The sequence below is a fragment of the Anabas testudineus genome, chromosome 21, assembly GCF_900324465.2.
Source record: "Anabas testudineus chromosome 21, fAnaTes1.2, whole genome shotgun sequence".
Lineage (NCBI taxonomy): Eukaryota > Metazoa > Chordata > Actinopteri > Anabantiformes > Anabantidae > Anabas > Anabas testudineus.
The window spans coordinates 10,589,310-10,611,186 of record NC_046629.1 but is presented as its reverse complement, the minus strand read 5'-3'; the positions used below and the strand labels follow the sequence as shown (position 1 = coordinate 10,611,186).

The window sequence follows — 21,877 nt, the reverse complement described above, 5'->3', positions numbered from 1 at the left end:
CCTCTTTTACTAAGATGCAGATATTGTATTTCAAAATCTGAACACAACACCAACACATTTTTTATTTGTTCTTAGGATCAAAGAGAAAAGTTACTCACCTGCAGATGTAGACAGCTAACATGAAGCCACACAGAATAAATCCAATTACAGGTGTGATTATGTAGACAACATATGATGATAGTCTCGTTTCTGGATCTAATCAGATAGGAATTATTTTACATTAGCAGCAGTTTCAGATTTGAAATGTTCTGTAACAGGTGGAGAAATGATCAGTGCTGCTTCTTTCTGTACCCACCTTTGGAGCTCTCAGAAACTGTTAGATTCCACGTTATGGTCTTTACACCATCTATATCAGTTACATTACATGTATAAAGTCCAGCGTCTTCATGCTGAACATTAAATATATTCAGCTTTGTGGTTAAATTAGCGTCTATTCTGAATCTGTCTGAAGTGAAATTGGAAGAATTGAGATTAAATGTGAATGAATAAGTGAAATAAAATCTGTCTTTGTTCCAGTTGATTTGTGTTCCATTATTTATTGATATGTTGCAGGTGAGCATGACGGAGTCTCCTCTGGACACCAGTGTATTCCTGAGATTATCTGGACCTTTCCCCAACACTGAATAAATAAATAATATAAAAATTAAATCAGTAAACAAATGTTGTTGAAAGCTTTTATCACAAACACAAATCTTCACTGTACCTGCATGAGCATGGACAATGAGTAAGAGTTGAACAGAGAGCAGAGCTGCTTGGTTTAAACAGAACATGATGACCATCAAATAAAGACAGAGTAAAACTTTACCATCATCTTTTACATGTATTTGTGGAGGAGGTACAACAGAAGAGGAAGTGGTTAGTTGTTGTCTGGCTGCTCACTGACTAAGATATGTGGACGTGCTTTCAAGTCACAGGAGAATCAAATGTAAAGTAACTTAATACATTGAAAGGTTATTTTGAAAATAAAACTATTGAATTAAATCATACAATAAAGTAATAATAAATAATAAATTAAATTAAAATTAAATCATACAATAAAGTAAAATATAAAATTTAAAACATTCTCTTTATTGTGCTGAACACAGCCACATTGTGTCATCATACTATCATCATGAACCTCTTCCCTGAGATCCACATACAGCACAGGAGTGAGTGGAGGAGAGTTTCATAAGCTGTACTCTCTTTTGCTGAACGAGCATGGAGACTAAAGCTACTGGAAAAAAAAAGCGCAGGAAGAGTGGTGTTATTATCTGTGCTGGGGAACACACATCACTACCTATCTACAGCAAAACTCAAGCCAAGTAAGGACTCAGTGGTTGAGTTTTATTTATTTTATTTTTAAAAGTGGGCAAATACACATTTGTGGGTGAAACCTGAATAACAATTTAGTGACTGAGTTAAAATTACCGAAACACATGCATAAAAAAACAGCTGTTCATTGGTAAACTTGTGGTGTGACTCTGGGTCAAACCCTGTTGGTTGCGACAGTGTGTTTACATGCACTTGAGTAACGTGGTTACAGTCGGCTTACTTTAGAAAAGCTGATTTCTTAATGTTTCTGTAAACGTGGTTACAGTAATCAGGGTTGGAGATTAGAGGAACCTGATTACCTGAGGCAAACTTCTCCTGGAGAACTCAGAATACTCTTTTACATTAACGCGTGACCAGGTTTCTAAGCAGCTTTCTACAAGAATGCATGTGCATAACAGAGGGACCATGATTTAACAGCTGAAAAGGTGCATTTCATAGAACCTTTAAACAGGTCCTGATTAGGTTTTTTAGTTTTAATTAATATTTTAATGTTTTACGTTATTGGAACCACATGTGCTTTCTTATATTTACTTAATGGACTCACAGTCTATGATGTAATATAAGACCTATAACCTTGTACTGAGAACCTAGATTATAAAGATATTTTAGACTTTTTGTATTGTGACTATAATGAAACTATAGTGAATTAAACAGTGACTTAATCTTTCTCTGCACCAAAACAGAACAGTGACGTGTAGATTTACTTGCAGTAAGTCAAGTCAAGTTTTTATTATAGTTCTGGGGGAGGTATAGAAAAGAGGAAGTGGTTAGTTGTGAGGCTGCTCACAGTTCCTTGTGAAGTAAAGTGAGAATTCAAATTAGAACAGTGACAGTGTGAATGTCCATTCATGCAGCTGCGTAACACCACAGTTAGCACTACATGATGCATGATGGTAATAATAACTATGATGATCAGGTCGAGCATGTTTGCTAGTTTTGCTTTTTGGATAGCTTTTAATGGGTTGAAAGAACCAACACATTTATAAGGAATTTAGATGTAATAACTTTAATTAAGTAGCAATTACATTCATTTAATGTACCAAGAAACTCTTTGTTTATTTCATTAACTTCTAACTATATTGCATAGGGAGTATAAAATTTGTATTTCTACTATATTTTAGCCACATTTACCATATATATCATTGTAATCTTACAACAGTAAACTGGTTTTCATTTTTAAGTACAGCCCTTTTAAACTCAGAGAACACTTTGGGAATCCTGTGGAGAGTTTTCCTTGGAGTAATCTTTTTCATCTACAGACACCTGCCTTTAAATACCACCTTATTTCCATATGTGCAACAAAGGTCAATAAAAATGTCGGTGAAGATTCTCAGTCGTCCAGGTGAAGTTATCTGGAAGTCTGGTCATACCTTACATGGCTGGGGTTTCAGATAAGCTGAAGAGGATTTTCAGAAAACACAACATCCCTGTCTATTTCAAACCCACTAACACACTTAGACAGAAACTTGTACATCCCAAAGATCGGACTCCAAAACACAAGATGAGCAATATAGTGTATGCGGTCCAATGCAGTGAGGAATGCCCTGAACTGTACATTGGAGAAACCAAACAGCCGCTACACAGGAGGATGGCACAGCACAGGAGGAGTAACACCTCAGGTCCTGAATCAGCTGTGTACCTTCATCTTAAGGATAAAGGACACTCATTTGAGGACTGTGACGTTAAAATATTGGACAAAGAGGACAAGTGGTTTGAGAGAGGGGTGAGGGAAGCCCTGCATGTGCAAATCAACACTCCCTCTCTCAACAGAGGTGGAGGACTTAGACACAACCTGTCTTCTATTTATCATGCTGCCCTTTCATCTATCCCCAAAAAGGCCAGAACCAGTTCACACCTGCACCAGGTTGGACACACTTAACGACCCATTTAGGTGTTACGAAGGGGTGGGCTGAGCTGTGATCATTACATCCTTCACATCCCCCCCATCCTTTGTTTCACCTAACGAGCCTATTCAGGGCAAGGGGTGGAGTGAAACCAGCCTTGGAGCATAAATTTGCGGCCTCTAACCAACTATCTTCAGACTGAAGAAGCTACTTGGATGAGTAGCGAAACGTTTCAACTAACTAAAGGAAGTCCAGTTGCCATGACTAAACTTCCAGATGTCAATAAAAATGTTGTGCGACAGTTTGAGCTCTGAAATGTTCTGTAACAGGTGGAGAAATGATCAGTGCTGCTTCTTTCTGTACCCACCTTTAGAGCTCTCAGAAACTGTTAGATTCCACCCTATGGTCTTTGGACCATCACCTCTACCAGTTACATTACATGTATAAAGTTCAGCATCTTTGTGCTGAACGTTAAATATATTCAGCGTTGTAGTTAAATTAGTGTCTATCTGTCAGATGTGAAATTGGAAACATTCAGATTATATGTGACTGAATAAGAGAAATAAAATCTGTCTTTGTTCCAGTTGATTTGTGTTCCATTATTTATCGATATGTTGCAGGTGAGCATGACGGAGTCTCCTCTGGACGCCAGTATTGGGTAGATGGTGCTTTTGTCTACCGGCTTCAGCGAGCTCTCTCACACCTGGACAAGGCAAACAGCACTGTGAGGATCATGTTCTTTGATTTCTCCAGTGCATTTAATACCATCCAGCCTGTCCTGCTGAGAGAGAAGCTCCTGAAGATGCAGGTAGACTCCTCCACAGCCTCCTGTATCACTGACTCCCTGACAGACAGACCACAGTTTGTACGACTGCAGGGATGTGAGTCTGAGCGGGTGGTCAGCAGCACAGGAGCACCTCAGGGGACTGTCCTCTCACCTTTCCTCTTCACCCTGTACACCTCAGACTTTCAGTACAACACCGAGTCCTGCCATCTGCAGAAGTTCTCAGATGACTCTGCAGTGGTTGGATGTATCAGTGGTGGGGAGGAGACAGAGTACAGAGGTGATGGTTGTGGACTTCAGGAGGAAGAAAACTGGCATTGACACTGTGTCCATTTTGGGTGAGAAGGTGGAGGTGGTGGAGAGGTACAAATACCTAGTTATTCACCTGGGCAACAGATTGGACTGGAAGTTCAACACAGAGGCTGTATACAAAAAGGGACAGAGTAGACTCTACTTCCTGAGGAAGCTCAGGTCCTTTAATGTGTGCAACAAGATGCTGCAGATCTTTTACCAGTCTGTTGTAGCCAGTGCAATATTCTTTGCTGTCGTCTGCTGGGGCAGCAGCATCAGAGCCAGCAACACTAAGAAACTGAATAAACGGATCAGGAAAGCTGGCTCTGTGCTGGGGGCTCCTCTGGAACCTTTAGAGCAAGTGGTGGAGAGGAGGATGCTGCACAAACTGCTGAGCATCATGGAGATCAGCTCACATCCTCTCCACTGCACACTTGTCAAACAGCAGAGCATTTTTAGTCAGAGACTTCTTCAGCTCCGCTGTGACAAGAAAAGGTTCAGGAAGTCATTTGTGCCAACAGCTATCTATCTATCTATCTATCTATCTATCTATCTATCTATCTATCTATCTATCTATCTATCTATCTATCTATCTATCTATCTATCTATCTATCTATCTATCTATCTATCTATCTATCTATCTTCCTGTGATCAACTGGAACTTTCGCTAACAACAAATAGATAAATAATATAAAATTAAATCAGTAAACAAATGTTAAGAAAATCTTGTATCACAAACGCAAATCTCCACTGTACCTGCATGAACATGGTAAATGAGTAAGAGTTGAACAGAGAGCAGAGCTGCTTGGTTTAAACAGAACATGATGACCATCAAACAAAGACAGAGTACTAACCTGAGTACTGCATCACAAACATAAAGGTGAAGTTCCAGCTGTGACCACTACTGTCCCTGAATTTTACCCATGCATTTATGTCTTTGTACATATAATTTGTAAATACGGTGTTTTGTGGGTTTCAAGAACAAAAGACTATAAACTACACTCAAATTATTAGAGCTGACAGAGATTTATGATTGGCAACAGTTTGGGAATCCTGTGGAGAGTTTAGCTTCTCTTCAGTCACCTGCCTTTAAATACCACCTTAATTCCATATGTGTGATGAAGGCCAATAAACATGTTGTGACCAAAAGCTTCATCACCATCTGCTGGCTACTTCACACAACTACATGTATCTGATCGCATAATACTATAGAAAATAACAAAGTTTAATGTTTAAAACATACTTTATTCTGGTGTTTGCTGGATGAATGAAGGTGTAAGAAAATCTTTATCCTGTTTCCAGTGTCTAATTCGGTGGCTGCTCAGAGTACTGACTAACTCCGCTAGAGCTGCACAACGTTGGGGTTGAGGAGGAGAAACCTGTAAAGACAGAAAGCAGAAATAACTTTACTTTAGTGTCAAGAAAGAAAATGCAAAGTACAGAAACAGATGGAAAGTAAATTCTAATTGAAGCTTATTTTATTTTGTAAATGTACCACAACTCTATTAAAGTGAAACTTTATGTTCATCTCTCACATGTATTTGTAGACTAGGTGCATTAGAAGAGGAAGTGGTTAGTTGTTATTTTCTAGCTGCTAATAACATGTGATACACCTTTAATTTAACATACCATTAAGTCACATGACAACTAGATAGTTATTGTTAATAGTTAAATTAGCAACTTGATAAACTGAAATATGAAATGCACATAACAGACATGTTCAACTGCAGGAATCTCACCTTTGAACACACTTTGGTTACTTGGCATGAAAACACTAGTAAGGGACCAAGCAGGTGGGCAAGAGGAAGCACAGGTGGATTTTCAATAAAAGGGTTTATTTATTCCAAAAATAGGGAAGGAAAATTACACAAACATGATTTCCATGTTGTATTTCACACATTAGCACGATGGAGCCTCATATTTGATTGGTCCCCAGAATTACAAATGTTTCCAGGTCTGTTCATCTCTGTGAACATATGAACTTTATTAATAAAACTTATGCTGATAACCACACAGAAAGTAAACTGATTTTCATTTTCAGTTACTTCTCTTTAAACTCAGATCACAGTTTGGGAATCCTGTGGAGAGTTTAGCTTCTCTTTAGTCACCTGCCTTTAAATACCACCTTATTTACATGTGCGCAATAAAGGCCAATAAACATTTTGTGACCAAAAAGCTTCATCACCATCTGCTGGCTACTTCACACAACTACATGTATCTGATTTGGGGTATTATTCAGAAACTGGCTCAGAACAGAAATGAGTGGAGGACTTTTGTTGTGACATAACGACCAATAACTAACTAACTAATAAATCTGATAGCATAAGACTAGAAATCGCATTAAAAAAATCACATTAAAAAATCACATGCAAAGTTCAATGTTAAACACACTTTATTCTGGTTTTTACATGATGAATGAAATGATTAGAGATTCTTTCTCCTTTTTACAGTGTCTAATTCGGTCTGAATGTGAACTTCATGCTCTTCAGCTCAGTTGAAACCACAGAGTAAAGCTGCTCAGAGTACTGACTGACTCCGCTTGTGTCTCACGCTGTATACGACACAACTTTGGAGTTGAGGAGGAGCAACGTGTAGAACAGAAAACAGAAATAAATTTACTTCAGTGCCAAGAAAGAAAAAGCAAAGTAAAGAAACAGATGCACAGTAAATAGCAGAGACCATGAGACCATGATGGTTTAAATGATGATACATTTCTTACTTCTCATTTCAAGTGGACAAACTGGACAGAAGTCAAGGTCCTGCTATCATTTGAATCCTGGTTTGGGGTTGTGTTCCAGTATTTTCTGCAGAGATAAAATTGTGACCAACAATGTAAAAGTGTTTTAAAAATTCAGAAACATAAACGAAACAACACATTTGACTTGGGACGGGTAGTTCAGAGTTCAGTTAAGAAAGAGTTGACTGTAGTTATTGTGGTAAATATGTTAGTTATAACAAACATAATAATATTATAATGATAAATAATGAAATAATAATAAAATATTTGGTATTTTATTGTTAACTCGCAACTTTGCAAAGGATCTTGTTGAAATGAAAACTTGAACATTCACAGCAGACATTTTGACTCGTCTCAGCAGGAACATCATTAGTGGAACAATTAAGATAAGTAAAGGTTTGAAACAATTTAGAGGAACCAGATTCATGGTTCTGATACTGTGCAAATTCAATCACTGGGTCATTTAATGGAATAGAGTCATCAATATGTTTATTAATTACCCCAAAGCTGTGCATTATTAACTAACCAAAATGTCTGCTGTGAAAAGACTCGTAATTTATTGACATCATTTCAAGTTTCCATGGTGCAATGGAAACAATATATATAATATATATAATTTAAAGTTTTTTAAATAAATCACAGATATATGTAACTGAAATTATTACTCACCTGCAGATGTAGACAGCTAACATTAAGCCACATAGAATAAATCCAATTACAGGTGTGATTATGTAGAGAACATACCATGATAGTCTGATTCCTGGATCTAATCAGATAGGAATTATTTTACATTAGCAGCAGTTTCAGATCTGAAATGTTCTGTAACAGGTGGAGAAATGATGAGTGCTGCTTCTTTCTGTACCCACCTTTGGAGCTCTCAGAAACTGTTAGATTCCACCTTATGGTCTTTACACCATCTATACCAGTTACATTACATGAATAAAGTCCAGCGTCTTCATGCTGAACATTAAATATATTCAGCTTTGTAGTTAAATTAACGTCTATTCTGAATCTGTCCGAGGTGAAATTGGAAACATTTTGATTCGTTGAGACTAAATAAGAGAAATAAAATCTGTCTTTGTTCCAGTTGATGTGTGTTCCATTATTTACTGATATGTTGCAGGTGAGAATGACGGAGTCTCCTCTGGACACCAGTGTATTTCTGAGATCATCTGGACCTTTCCCCAACACAGAAGAGATAAATAATATAAAAATTAAATCAGTAAACAAATGTTGACAAAAGCTTTTATCACAAACACAAATCTCCACTGTACCTGCATGAACATGGTAAATGAGTAAGAGTAGAACAGAGAGCAGAGCTGCTTGGTTTAAACAGAACATGATGATCATCAAATAAAGACAGAGTGAAACTTTACCATCATCTTTTACATGTATTTGTGGAGGAGGTACAACTGAAGAGGAAGTGGTGAGTTGTTGTCTGGCTGCTCACTAACTAAGATACGTGTTACACCTGTCTTGGACCACACATTTGAGTCACATGTAAATCTAATATACAGTAACTGAATTCAAATTGAATTGAAAATTCAAGCTTGGTCCATTTTGAAAGTTCATCATAAAACTATGACAAACTGAAATAAAAAATGGACATAATGGACACGTTGATCTACAGGAAAACAACCTCCTACTGCTCAACATGTTTTCACACATCAAAAACCTTTTGATGCTTGAAGGGGCCATCAGATGCAAACGTCCTTTTTAACTGGTTTTTGAACACTGGGGACTGGACCTGAGCACTGATTCCTAAACTGTCATCACAGATCATTCAGTGGTCTTTCGCCTCATATTTGATTGGTCCCCAGAATTACAAATGTTTCCATGTCTGTCCATCTCTATGAACATATGAACTTTATTAAAGCAACTTATGCTGATAAATCAACAGCATCACTAACATAAAGGTGAAGTTCCAGCTGTGACCACTACTGTCCCTGAATTTTTCAAATGCATAATGTCTCTGTACATATAATTTGTGAGTAGGACATGAGTGCAGTGTTTTGTGGGTTTCAAGAACAAAAGAACATAAACTACACTCAAATTATTAGAGCTGACAGAGATTTATGATTGGCAACAGTTTGGGAATCCTGTGAAGAGTTTAGCTTCTCTAAAGTCACCTGCCTTTAAATACCACCTTAATTCCATATGTGCACTAAAGGCCAATAAACATGTTATGACAAAAGCTTCATCGCCATTTGCTGGTTACTTCACACAACTACATGTATCTGATCGCATGATACCATAGAAAATAACAAAGTTTAATGTTTAAAACATACTTTATTCTGGTGTTTGCTGGATGAATGACGGTGTAAGAAAATCTTTATCCTGCTAACAGTGTCTAATTCAATGGCAAGAAAGAAAATGCAAAGTACAGAAACAGATGGACAGTTAATTCTAATTGAAGCTTATTCTATTTTGTAAATGTACCACAACTCTATTAAAGCGAAACTTAATGTTCATCTCTCACATTTATTTGTGGACGAGGTGCATTAGAAAAGGAAGTGGTTAGTTGTTATTTTCTGGCTGCTAATAACATGTGATACACCTTTAATTATAATATAACATTAAGTGACATGACAACTAGATAGTTATTGAATAAAGTAAGAAAGCTGAAAATTCAAGCTTAGTTCTCAGACAACATGCATTAAAGATGATAAATTAGCAACTTGATAAACTGAAATATGAAATGCACATAACAGACATGTTCAGCTGCAGGAATCTCACCTTTGAACACACTTTGGTTACTTGGTTTGAAAACACTACACAACATGTTGTCACACATTGCAGAGCATCTCACAGAGTCTTTGACTCTTCTAAGAAACTTAATAACCAGGTGCTGACAAAACGTTCCTCTGTGATGCTCAGTCAATAAAAGAAGAGTCAACACCTTTTCACCTGTTTTCATTTTAGTGATTTTATTAACAAAACCAAATCACTTAACAACACCCTTTATTTGAACGCTGTGACATCATATAATAACCAGTTTTTAATTTATACATAAACATAAAATACACAAATCACACATTCAGAAGTATAATGTTAAAACAATATCACAATAACCATGAAGATCCTGGTTTTGTTGAGTTACTATCACTGTCTCCACTCTGACGACCTTCCCTTTAATCATCTACTGTGACAATGTGAAGTATAATGACCTTCACATTTGACCTTCACATTTGACCCTTCTGTCCATGGGTCTTGAGTGGTTTGTCAGTTCAGCTAAGACCAAGTATTGCAATGAGTCTCTCAGTGTACTGACTGCTGTTGTGGTTGAGACAAACCTGTTAAATCTAAAACAACAAAAACAAAATAGATTAATCACAAAAACAGAATCTTCTCTGGTCAGTGGTGTAATCCTGTGATAAATTGAAGTTACCACTATCATTTCTCAGTGACTTAAAGAGGAGTCACCAACTTTTATTTTGAAATATTTAACTGTTTTGATCATATTGACTGTTAACAAAACCACATCTGATATGTTGCATTCAAAAAATTGATTCTCTCTCTGTGCAGGGTTTCTTCATGTAAGTTCCCTGACAGCAGAATTAAACTATAAATAATATTAGTTCATTGCATAATTTTGGAGTAAGGAGAATAAATGTTGATTGTGACTTATGACACATATTTTTTTACAAGACTCCATGTAATGCTAATTCTAGCTTTTATGAGGGTCTGCGCAGGTTTTCCATGTTGTATTTCACACATTAGCACGATGGAGCCTCATATCTGATTAAACAACGATACAATAAACATGTTGTGACAAAAAGCTTCATCACCATCTGCTGGCTACTTCACACAACTACATGTATCTGATTTAAGGTATTATTCAGAAATTGGCCCGGAACAGAAATGAGTGGAGGACTTTTGTTACTGCCCGACAAGCTCATGAAATAATGAGCAATAACTAACTAACTAATATATCTGATAGACTAAGACTAAAAAACACATTAAAAAATCACATGCAAATTTCAATGATAAACACACTTTATTCTGGTTTTCGTTGATAAATAAAATGTCTATATTGAAAGTGTCTAATTCAGTCTGAATGTGAACTTCATGCTCTTCAGCTCAGTTGAAACCACAGAGTAAAGCTGCTCAGAGTACTGACTGACTCCGCTTGTGTTTCCCGCTGTATACGACACAACTCTGGAGTTGAGGAGGAGCAACCTGTAGAGACAGAAAACAGAAATAACTTTACTTCAGTGCCAAGAAAGAAAAAACAAAGTAAAGAAACAGATGAACAGTAAATATCAGAGACCATGAGACCATGAGACCATGATGGTTTAAATGATGATACATTTCTTACGTCTCATTTCAAGTGGACAAACTAGACAGAAGTCAGGGTCCTGCTGTCATTTGAATCCTCGTTTGGGGTCGTGTTCCAGTATTTTCTGCAGACATAAAATTGTGACCAACAATGTAAAAGTGTTTCGAAAACAATACATTTGACTTGGGAGGGGTAGTTCAGAGTTCAGTTAAGAAAGAGTTGACTGTAGTTATTGTGGTAAATATGTTGATTTAACAAATATAATAATATTATAATGATAAATAATGAAATAATAATAAAATATTTGGTATTTTATTGTTAACTCGCAACTTTGCAAAGAATCTTGTTGAAATTAAAACTTCAAAATTCACAGCAGACATTTTGACTCGTCTCAGCAGGAACAGCATTAGTGGAACAAGTAAGATAAGTAAAGGTTTGAAACCATTTAGAGGAACCAGTTTAATGATACTGTGCATATTCAATAACTGGGTTTTTTAATAGAATAGAGTCATCAATATGTTTATTAATTACCCCAAAGCTGTGCATTATTAACTAACCAAAATGTCTGCTGTGAAAAGACTCTGTAATTTTCTGACATCATTTCAAGTTTCCATGGTGCAATGGAAACAATATATATAATATATATAATTTGAAGTTTTTAAAATAAATCACACATATATGTAACTGAAAATTATTACTCACCTGCAGATGTAGACAGCTAACACGAAGCAAAATAGAATAAATCCAATTACAGGTCTGAGTATGTAGAGAACATTCGATGATGGTCTGGTTCCTGGATCTAATCAGATAGGAATTATTTTACATCAGCAGCAGTTTCAGATCTGAAATGTTCTGTAACAGGTGGAGAAATGATCAGTGCTGCTTCTTTCTGTACCCACCTTTGGAGCTCTCAGAAACTGTTAGATTCCACCTCATGGTCTTTACACCATCTATATCAGTTACAGTACATGTATAAAGTCCAGCGTCTTCATGCTGGACATTAAATATATTCAGCGTTGTGGTTAAATTAACGTCTATTCTGAATCTGTCTGAGGTGAACTTGGAAACATTTTGATTCGTTGACAACAAATAATAGAAATAAAATCTGTCTTTGTTCCAGTTGATTTGTGTTCCATTATTTATTGATATGTTGCAGGTGAGCATGACTGAGTCTCCTCTGGACGCCAGTGTATTCCTGTGATCATCTGGACCTTTCCCCAACAGTGAAGAAAAAAATAATATAAAATTAAATCAGTAAACAAATGTTGACAAAATCTTGTATAACAAACACAAATCTCCACTGTACCTGCATGAACATGGACAATGAGTAAGAGTTGAACAGAGAGCAGAGCTGCTTGGTTTAAACAGAACATGATGACCATCAAATAAAGACAGAGTGAAACTTTACCATCATCTTTTACATGTATTTGTGGAGGAGGTACAACAGGAAGTGGTTAGTTGTTGTCTGGCTGCTCACTGACTAAGATATGTGGAACACCTGTCATGGACCACACATTTGAGTCACATGTGAATCTAATAAACAGTAACTGAATTCAAATTGAATTGAAAATTCAAGCTTGGTCCATTTTGAAAGTTCATCATGAAACTATGAAAAACTGAAATATGAAATGAAAATAATGGAAACGTTCATCTACAGGAAAACAACCTCTTTATTGTGCTGAACACACCCTCATTGCGTCATCCTACTGCTCAACATGTTTTCACACGTCTTTCACACCTTTTGTTGCTTGAACGTACCATCAGATGCAAACGTCCTTTTAACTGGTTTTTGAACACATGTGGCAGCTGGACCTGAGTACTGATTCCTAAACTGTCATCACAGATCATGCAGTGGTTTCCTTTTGCACCTACTCTGTCTGAAATTACAAATGTTTCCATGTCTGTCCATCTCTATGAGCATATGAACTTTATTAATGCAACTTATGCTGATAAATAAACAGCATCACAAACATAAAGGTGAAGTTCCAGCTGTGACCACTACTGTCCCTGAATTTTTCCAATGTATTCATGTCTTTGTACATAGAACTTGTGAGTACAGTGTTTTGTGGGTTTCAAGAACAAAAGACTATAAACTACACTCAAATTATTAGAGCTGACAGAGATTTATGATTGGCAACAGTTTGGGAATCCTGTGGAGAGTTTAGCTTCTCTTCAGTCACCTGCCTTTAAATACCACCTTAATTCCATATGTGTGATAAAGGCCAATAAACATGTTGCGACTAAAAGCTTCATCACCATCTGCTGGTTACTTCACACAACTACATGTATCTGATAACATAATACTACAGAAAATAACAAAGTTCAATGTTTAAAACATACTTTATTCTGGTGTTTGCTGGATGAATGAATGTGTAAGAAAATCTTTATCCTGTTTCCAGTGTCTGATTCGGTGGCTGCTCAGAGTACTGACTAACTCCGCTTGACTCCGCACAAGGTTGGAGTTGAGGAGGAGAAACCTGTAGAGACAGAAAGCAGAAATAACTTTACTTTAGTGCCAAGAAAGAAAAGGCAAAGTACAGAAACAGATAGACAGTAAATTCTAATTGAAGCTTATTCTATTTTGTAAATGTACCACAACTCTATTAAAGTGAAACTTTATGTTCATCTCTCACATGTATTTGTGGAAGAGGTGCATTAGAAAAGGAAGTGGTTAGTTGTTATTTTCTAGCTGCCAATAACATGTGATACACCTTTAATTTACCATAACATTAAGTGACATGACAACTAGATAGTTATTGTTAATAGTTAAATTAGCAACTTGATAAACTGAAATATGAAATGCACATAACAGACATGTTCAACTACAGGAATCTCACCTTTGAACACACTTTGGTTACTTGGTTTGAAAACACTGCACAACATGTTGTCACGCATTGCAGAGCATCTCACGGAGTCTATGACTCTTCTAAGAAACTTAATAAACAGGTGCTGAGAAAAATTTCCTCTGTGATGCTCAGTCAATAAAAGATGAGTCAACAACTTTTCATCTGTTTTCATTTTAGTGATTTTATTAACAGAACCAAAGCACTTAACTTAACAACCTTTATATGAACCCTGTGATATCATATAATAACCAATTTTTAATTTATAAATTAACATATAATACACAAATCACACATTCAGAAGTATAATGTTAAAACAATATCACAATAACCATGAAGATCCTGGTTTTGTTGAGTTACTATCACTGTCTCCACTCTGACGACCTTCCCTTTAATCATCTACTGTGACAATGTGAAGTATAATGACCTTCACATTTGACCTTCACATTTGACCCTTCTGTCCATGGGTCTTGAGTGGTTTGTCAGTTCAGCTAAGACCATGTATTGCAATGAGTCTCTCAGTGTACTGACTGCTGTTGTGGTTGAGACAAACCTGTTAAATCTAAAACAACAAAAACAAAATAGATTAATCACAAAAACAGAATCTTCTCTGGTCAGTGGTGTAATCCTGTGATAAATTGAAGTTACCACTATCATTTCTCAGTGACTTAAAGAGGAGTCACCAACTTTTATTTTGAAATATTTAACTGTTTTGATCATATTGACTGTTAACAAAACCACATCTGATATGTTGCATTCAAAAAATTGATTCTCTCTCTGTGCAGGGTTTCTTCATGTAAGTTCCCTGACAGCAGAATTAAACTATAAATAATATTAGTTCATTGCATAATTTTGGAGTAAGGAGAATAAATGTTGATTGTGACTTATGACACATATTTTTTTACAAGACTCCATGTAATGCTAATTCTAGCTTTTCTGAGGGTCTGTGCAGGTTTTCCATGTTGTATTGCACACATTAGCACAATGGAGCCTCATACCTGATTAAACAACAATACAATAAACATGTTGTGACAAAAAGCTTCATCACCATCTGCTGGCTACTTCAAACAACTACATATATCTGATTTAAGGTATTATTCAGTTACTGGCCCGGAAGAGAAATGAGTGGAGGACTTTTGTTACTGCAAGACATGCTGGTGACATAACGAGCAATAACTAACTAACTAATAAATCTGATAGTATAAGACTGAAAATCACACTAAAAAATCACATACAAAGTTCAATGATAACACACTTTAATCTGGTTTTTGTTTGTTGAATAAAATGGTTAGAAATTCTTCCTCCTTCTTACAGTGTCTAATTCAGTCTGAATGTGAACTTCATGCTCTTCAGCTCAGTTGAAACCACAGAGTAAAGCTGCTCAGAGTACTGACTGACTCCGCTTGTGTCTCACGCTGTATACGACACAACTTTGGAGTTGAGGAGGAGCAACCTGTAGAGATAGAAAACAGAAATAACTTAAGTTTAGTAACAAGAAAGAAAAAGCAAAGTAAAGAAACAGATGCACAGTAAATAGCAGAGACCATGAGAACATGAGAACAAGATGGTTTAAATGATGATACATTTCTTACTTCTCCTTTCAAATGGACAAACTGGACAGAAGTCAGGGTCCTACTATCATTTGAATCCTTTTTTGGGGTCGTGCTCAAGTATTTTCTGCACAGATAAAATTATGACCAACAATGTAAAAGTGTTCAGAAAATTCAGCAAAATAAAGAAAGCAACACATTTAGTTTGGGAGGGGTACATCAGGGTTCAGTTTAGAAAGAGTAGACTGTAGTTATTGTGGTAAATATGTTGATATAACAAACATAATAATATTATATTGATAAATAATGAAATAATAATACAATAATTTGGTATTTTGTGTTAACTCACAAAGTTGCAAAGAATCTTGTTGAAATTAAAACTTCAAAATTCACAGCAGACATTTTGACTCGTCTCAGCAGGAACAGGATTAGTGGAACAAGTAAGAGAAGTAAAGGTTTGAAACCATTTAGAGGAACCAGTTTAATGATACTGTGCATATTCAATAACTGGGTTTTTTAATAGAATAGAGTCATCAAATTTTTGTTAATTGCTCATAAACTATATATTATTAACTAAGCATTACGTCTGCTGTGAAAAGAAATTTACTGACATCATTTCAAGTTTTCATGGTGCAATGGAAACAATATATGTTGGGCTTATACCACAGTTAATCTTGGATGACAAGTGATGATAGAGAAAGCTACTGTCAACAAAAACTAAAGAAATCTGTTTGTTTTGTTTTTTGTTAACATTTTTAATTTTCTAAATAAATCCCCATATATCTAACTGAAAATTATTACTCACCTGCAGATGTAGACAGCTAACATGAAGCCACATAGAATAAATCCAATTACAGGTGTGATTATGTAGAGAACATACCATGATGGTCTGGTTCCTGTATCAAGTCAGATAGGAATTATTTTACATTAGCAGCAGTTTCAGATCTGAAATGTTCTGTAACAGGTGGAGAAATGATCAGTGCTGCTTCTTTCTGTACCCACCTTTGGAGCTCTCAGATACTTTTAAATTCCACCTCATGGTCTTTACACCACCTATATCAGTTACAGTACATGTATAAAGTCCAGCGTCTTCATGCTGAACATTAAATATATTCAGCGTTGTGGTTAAATTAACGTCTATTCTGAATCTGTCTGAGGTGAAATTGGAAACATTTTGATTCATTGAGAATAAATAAGTGAAATAAAATCTGTCTTTGTTCCAGTTGATTTGTGTTCCATTATTTACTGATATGTTGCAGGTGAGCATGACATAGTCTCCTCTGGACACCAGTGTATTCCTGTGATCATCTGGACCTTTCCCTAACAACAAAGAAATAAATAATATAAAATTAAATCAGTAAATAAATGTTGACAAAAGCTTGTATCACAAACACAAATCTCCACTGTACCTGCATGAACATGGTAAATGAGTAAGAGTTGAACAGAGAGCAGAGCTGCTTGGTTTAAACAGAACATGATGACCATCAAATAAAGACAGAGTGAAACTTTACCATCATCTTTTACATGTATTTGTGGAGGAGGTACAACAGAAGAGGAAGTGGTGAGTTGTTGTCTGGCTGCTCACTAACTAAGATATGTGTTTATGTTGTCATGGACCACACATTTGAGTCACATGTAAATCTAATATACAGTAACTGAATTTAAATTGAATTGAAAATTCAAGCTTGGTCCATTTTGAAAGTTCATCATAAAACTATGACAAACTGAAATAAAAAATGGACATAATGGACACGTTCATCTACAGGAAAACAACCTCCTACTGCTCAACATGTTTTCACACATCAAAAACCTTTTGATACTTGAAGGGGCCATCAGATGCAAACGTCCTTTTTAACTGGTTTTTGAACACTGGGGACTGGACCTGAGTACTGATTCCTAAACTGTCATCACAGATCATTCAGTGGTCTTTCGCCTCATATTTGATTGGTCCCCAGAATTACAAATGTTTCCAGGTCTGTCCATCTCTATGAGCATATGAACTTTATTAAAGCAACTTATGCTGATAAATAAACAGCATCACTAACATAAAGGTGAAGTTCCAGCTGTGACCACTACTGTCCCTGAATTTTTCAAATGCATAATGTCTCTGTACATATAATTTGTGAGTAGGACATGAGTGCAGTGTTTTGTGGGTTTCAAGAACAAAAGAACATAAATTACACTCAAATTATTAGAGCTGACAGAGATTTATGATTGGCAACAGTTTAGGAATCCTGTGGAGAGTTTAGCTTCTCTTCAGTCACCTGCCTTTATATACCACCTTAATTGTGCAATAAAGGCCAATAAACATGTTGTGACCAAAAGCTTCATCACCATCTGCTGGTTACTTCACACAACTACATGTATCTGATAGCATAATACTATAAAAAATAACAACGTTCAATGTTTAAAACATACTTTATTCTGGTGTTTGCTGGATGGATGAAGGTGTAAGAAAATCTTTATCTTGTTTCCAGTGTCTAATTCAGTGGCAAGAAAGAAAATGCAATGTACAGAAACAGATGGACAGTAAATTCAAATTGAAGCTCATTCTATTTTGTAAATGTACCACATCTCTATTATAGTGAAACTTAATGTTCATCTCTCACATTTATTTGTGTAAGAGTTGCATTAGAAGAGGAAGTGGTTAGTTGTTGTTTTCTGGCTGCTAATAACACGTGTTACACCTTTAATTTAACATAACATTAAGTGACATGACAACTAGATAGTTATTGAATAAAGTAAGAAAACTGAAAATTCAAACTTATTTCTCAGACAACATGTATTAAAGTTGATCATTAGCAATTACTGGTAAACTAAAATATGAAATGCACATAATGAACATGTTCAACTGCAGGATTCTCACCTTTGCACACACTTGGGTTACTTGGTTTGAAAACACTGCACAACATGTTGTCACACATTGCAGAGCATCTCACAGAGAAAAAGTTCCTCTGTGATGCTCAGTCAATAAAAGAAGAGTCAACACCTTTTCACCTGTTTTCATTTTAGTGATTTTATTAACAGAACCAAATCACTTAACTTAACAACACCCTTTATATGAACGCTGTGATATCATATAATAACCAGTTTTTAATTTATAGATGAACATTATATACACAAATCACAAATTCAGAAGGATAATATTAAAAACAATATCAGAGTAACCATGAAGATCCTGGTTTTGTTGTGTTATTATCATCGTCTCCACTCTGACGACCTTCCCTTTAATCACCTACTGTGATAATGTGAAGTATAATGACCATTTGACCTTTACATTTGACCTTTCTGTCCATGGGTCTTGAGTGGTTTGTCACTTCAGCTAAGACCATGTACTGAAATGAGTCTCTCAATGTACTGACTACTGTTGTGGTTGAGACAAACCTGTTGAATCTAAACCAGCAATAAAAACAAAGTAGATTTATCACAACTGGTAAAAACACCAGAGCATGACAAAATCTTCTCTGGACACTGGTGTATTCCTGTGATCAATTCATTTTTGCACTGTCATTACTCAGTGAATTAAAGAGGAATCACCAACTTTTATTTTGAAATATTTCACAGTTTTAATTATGATGTTGGCTGTTAACTAAACCACATCTGTTATGTTGCATTCAAAAAATAGATTCTCTCTCTGCAGGTTTTCTTCATATAAGTTCCCTGACAGGAGAATTAAACCATAAATATTATTAGTTCATTGCATAATTTTGAAATAAATAAATAATAAATTTTTGATTGTAACCTATGAAACATAATTTTTTACAAGACTCTATGTAATGCTAAGCCTTGCTTTTCTTAGGGTCTGCACAGGTTTTTCAAGTTGTATTTCACACATTAGCACGATGGAGCCTCCTCTGAACAGCAGCATATTTCTGTGGTTGACTGATTCGTTCCCCAGCATTGAAGAAATTAGTGACTACGAAATAAAGTTATGCTCTGTTATTAAAGCATGTTTCACAAACACAAATCCCACAACATGGAACATCTGTAAGAGCTGAACAGAGAGAAGAGCTGCTGCATTTAGACAAAACATGACGACAATATAACCAGATAAAGACTCAGTGAAACATCCTCAGCTGTTAAGTATGTTTGTTGAGTAGACACAGAGAAAAGGAAGTGGTTAGATATGGTTTAGCTGCTCAAAACCTGAACTTGACCTGTGTTACATTTTTCATGGAGCATACAATTAAGTCAAGTGAGAATTCAAAGTACAATTATTGAATTCAAATGAGAAATTAATAATTTGGTTCTTTTTAAAACTAATTGAGACAGTTATTAACTTACAAACATGTAATAAGCTGAAATATAAGATGCACACAATGGACAGGTTCACACACTGTTCACAGCATATCAAATACTTTTTATAATACTTATAAGAAGCTTAAAAACCAAATTCTGTTAAAAATCCTGCAAAGTAAATTAAAGAGCAGACAGCACTTTGAAATATTTTATTAAAATGTTTTTTCTGTCTACAGGGTCCTTTACATGATTCTCAAGGTTGCATTTAATGCCTGAAACTAAGGACCTTCATAAGGATGACATGATAACCAGCTTGTTCTAAAGCTTTTTTTATATGCCTGCATAATTAGGCTAAAAATATGAGTGATCTTATGATGAGTTGTTTATGTTATAACGTTGATGAAATGATTCAAAACAAACTGTAAACTCCTTGAAACATAAATTATTTTTTAAAAGTTCCTTCACAGAACCATAGAGGGCACAAAACACCAGTTTGAAGTTACTTTTATTTTGTATCAGAACAAACACTGTTATGACCTCGATGCCATCAGAACAGCATTCAACAAAACATACAATCAGTAAAACATACTAAAATATCTACAAAATTAATCACACAGTGAATTAATACAAAACAATATGAATAGAAAAACATGTCCACAAAGTTAGTGAAGGTTTTATTGTGTTAATTGCTGATGAGGCCACTGGAGCTGTTGTCGTCCCTCTGCTGATCTTCCCTTCGTGCACCTGGTTTAAAATGGAAACGTGTGCATTCATATAACATTTTCTACCTTATCTGTAGCCAAAGACCTTTGAATGTTGCTTCTCATTCAACTTTCACATACAGACCAACGGTGGCAGAGCTGCCATGAAAGGCACTACTCTGCAACGGGAGCCGGTGTCCTGAGTCTCAGCCACCCGGAGCTTGTGTGTCAGTGATTTTTCATTTTAGTTTAAATCATATATTGAATTGAATCTCTCCATGTACTGACTCCTCCTGTTAGGCCTATGATCCATGTCACCTTGTGTTTGAGAACGATCCACCTGCAGAGATACAGAAATCCCAAATCAAGGGTGATAACAGACTGAAGCACAGAAACACGATGATGATTAAGACACAAAGATCTCCTGACCCTTCCTTCTGATTGATGCTGAAACTGGTTCTGATTTTGAGTCCTGGTCCCAAGTTTTTTTACTGAGATAAACATGACCAGTCACACTTTCTCTGTATAGCGAAGTACCTCAATAAATCAGAAACTTTTAGCCAGCTGTGTCTTGGTTCTGGGTCCTGTTCCCACATTTTCTGCAGAGATAAAGTCATAAGACTGAAGAAGCTACTTGGATGAGTAGCGAAACGTTTCAACTAACTAAAGGAAGTCCAGTTGCCATGACTCAACTTCCAGATAACTTCACCTGGACGACTGAGAATCTTCACCGAAATATTACTTCATTCATTCACTTGTTTCTCTAAAAACTATAAACCTGATTGATTAGATTCATTCTGTTTACATCTCCTGCTTCTTTCTGAGTTTGACTCTTGTTTGTCAGCTCAGTCAACATCACAGACTTAACTGATCAACTGTGCCTGTGATTCATCCTGTAAACTGTGCAACTTGGAAGTTAAAGAGGAGCAACCTGCAGAAACAGACAGTAGAACTAACTTCATTACAGTGAAAAAGAAGAAAAGAAAATAAACAGATGCACAAGAAATAACAGAGATTACTGAAACACGATTTGTCAGACATGAGAACACAATTATTCTAGTTATAATGAAGTTTGTGATAAAGCAGTTGTTGGACAATTTGTTGGGAATTAGAGTGAAGGAAGGACTCAGACAGGTCGTATCACAGCATACAACATAAATTATTTTTAAAAAATCCAATTCCTTCACACAACCATAGAGGACACCATATTCCACTTTGAAGTCTTTTGAGTCAAGTTCATTAAAGTTACTTTTTATTTTCATATTTGCAGGAAAGACAGGACAAGATAACGTAACCAG

General features: G+C 35.9%; 4 long non-coding RNA genes across 4 annotated transcripts; all 4 read right to left on the bottom strand.

Moving 5' to 3' along the window:
- Positions 1-499: 499 nt before the first annotated feature.
- Positions 500-6,048, bottom strand: LOC117153127. The gene is made up of 3 exons (XR_004463547.1): positions 5,970-6,048; positions 5,474-5,609; positions 500-619 (listed from the first exon to the last, which is right to left on the bottom strand). It is a non-coding gene; the product is annotated as an uncharacterized LOC117153127 (long non-coding RNA).
- A 639-nt stretch (positions 6,049-6,687) lies between these two features.
- LOC113172718 lies at positions 6,688-7,921 on the bottom strand. Its single transcript, XR_003299783.1, has 4 exons — positions 7,834-7,921; positions 7,637-7,733; positions 6,950-7,034; positions 6,688-6,796 (listed from the first exon to the last, which is right to left on the bottom strand). It is a non-coding gene; the product is annotated as an uncharacterized LOC113172718 (long non-coding RNA).
- A 3,362-nt stretch (positions 7,922-11,283) lies between these two features.
- Positions 11,284-12,456, bottom strand: LOC113172720. Its single transcript, XR_003299784.1, has 3 exons — positions 12,146-12,456; positions 11,949-12,045; positions 11,284-11,370 (listed from the first exon to the last, which is right to left on the bottom strand). It is a non-coding gene; the product is annotated as an uncharacterized LOC113172720 (long non-coding RNA).
- Positions 12,457-20,412: 7,956 nt separating this feature from the next.
- Positions 20,413-21,064, bottom strand: LOC113172717. The gene is made up of 3 exons (XR_003299782.1): positions 21,009-21,064; positions 20,721-20,919; positions 20,413-20,622 (listed from the first exon to the last, which is right to left on the bottom strand). It is a non-coding gene; the product is annotated as an uncharacterized LOC113172717 (long non-coding RNA).
- Positions 21,065-21,877: the final 813 nt, after the last annotated feature.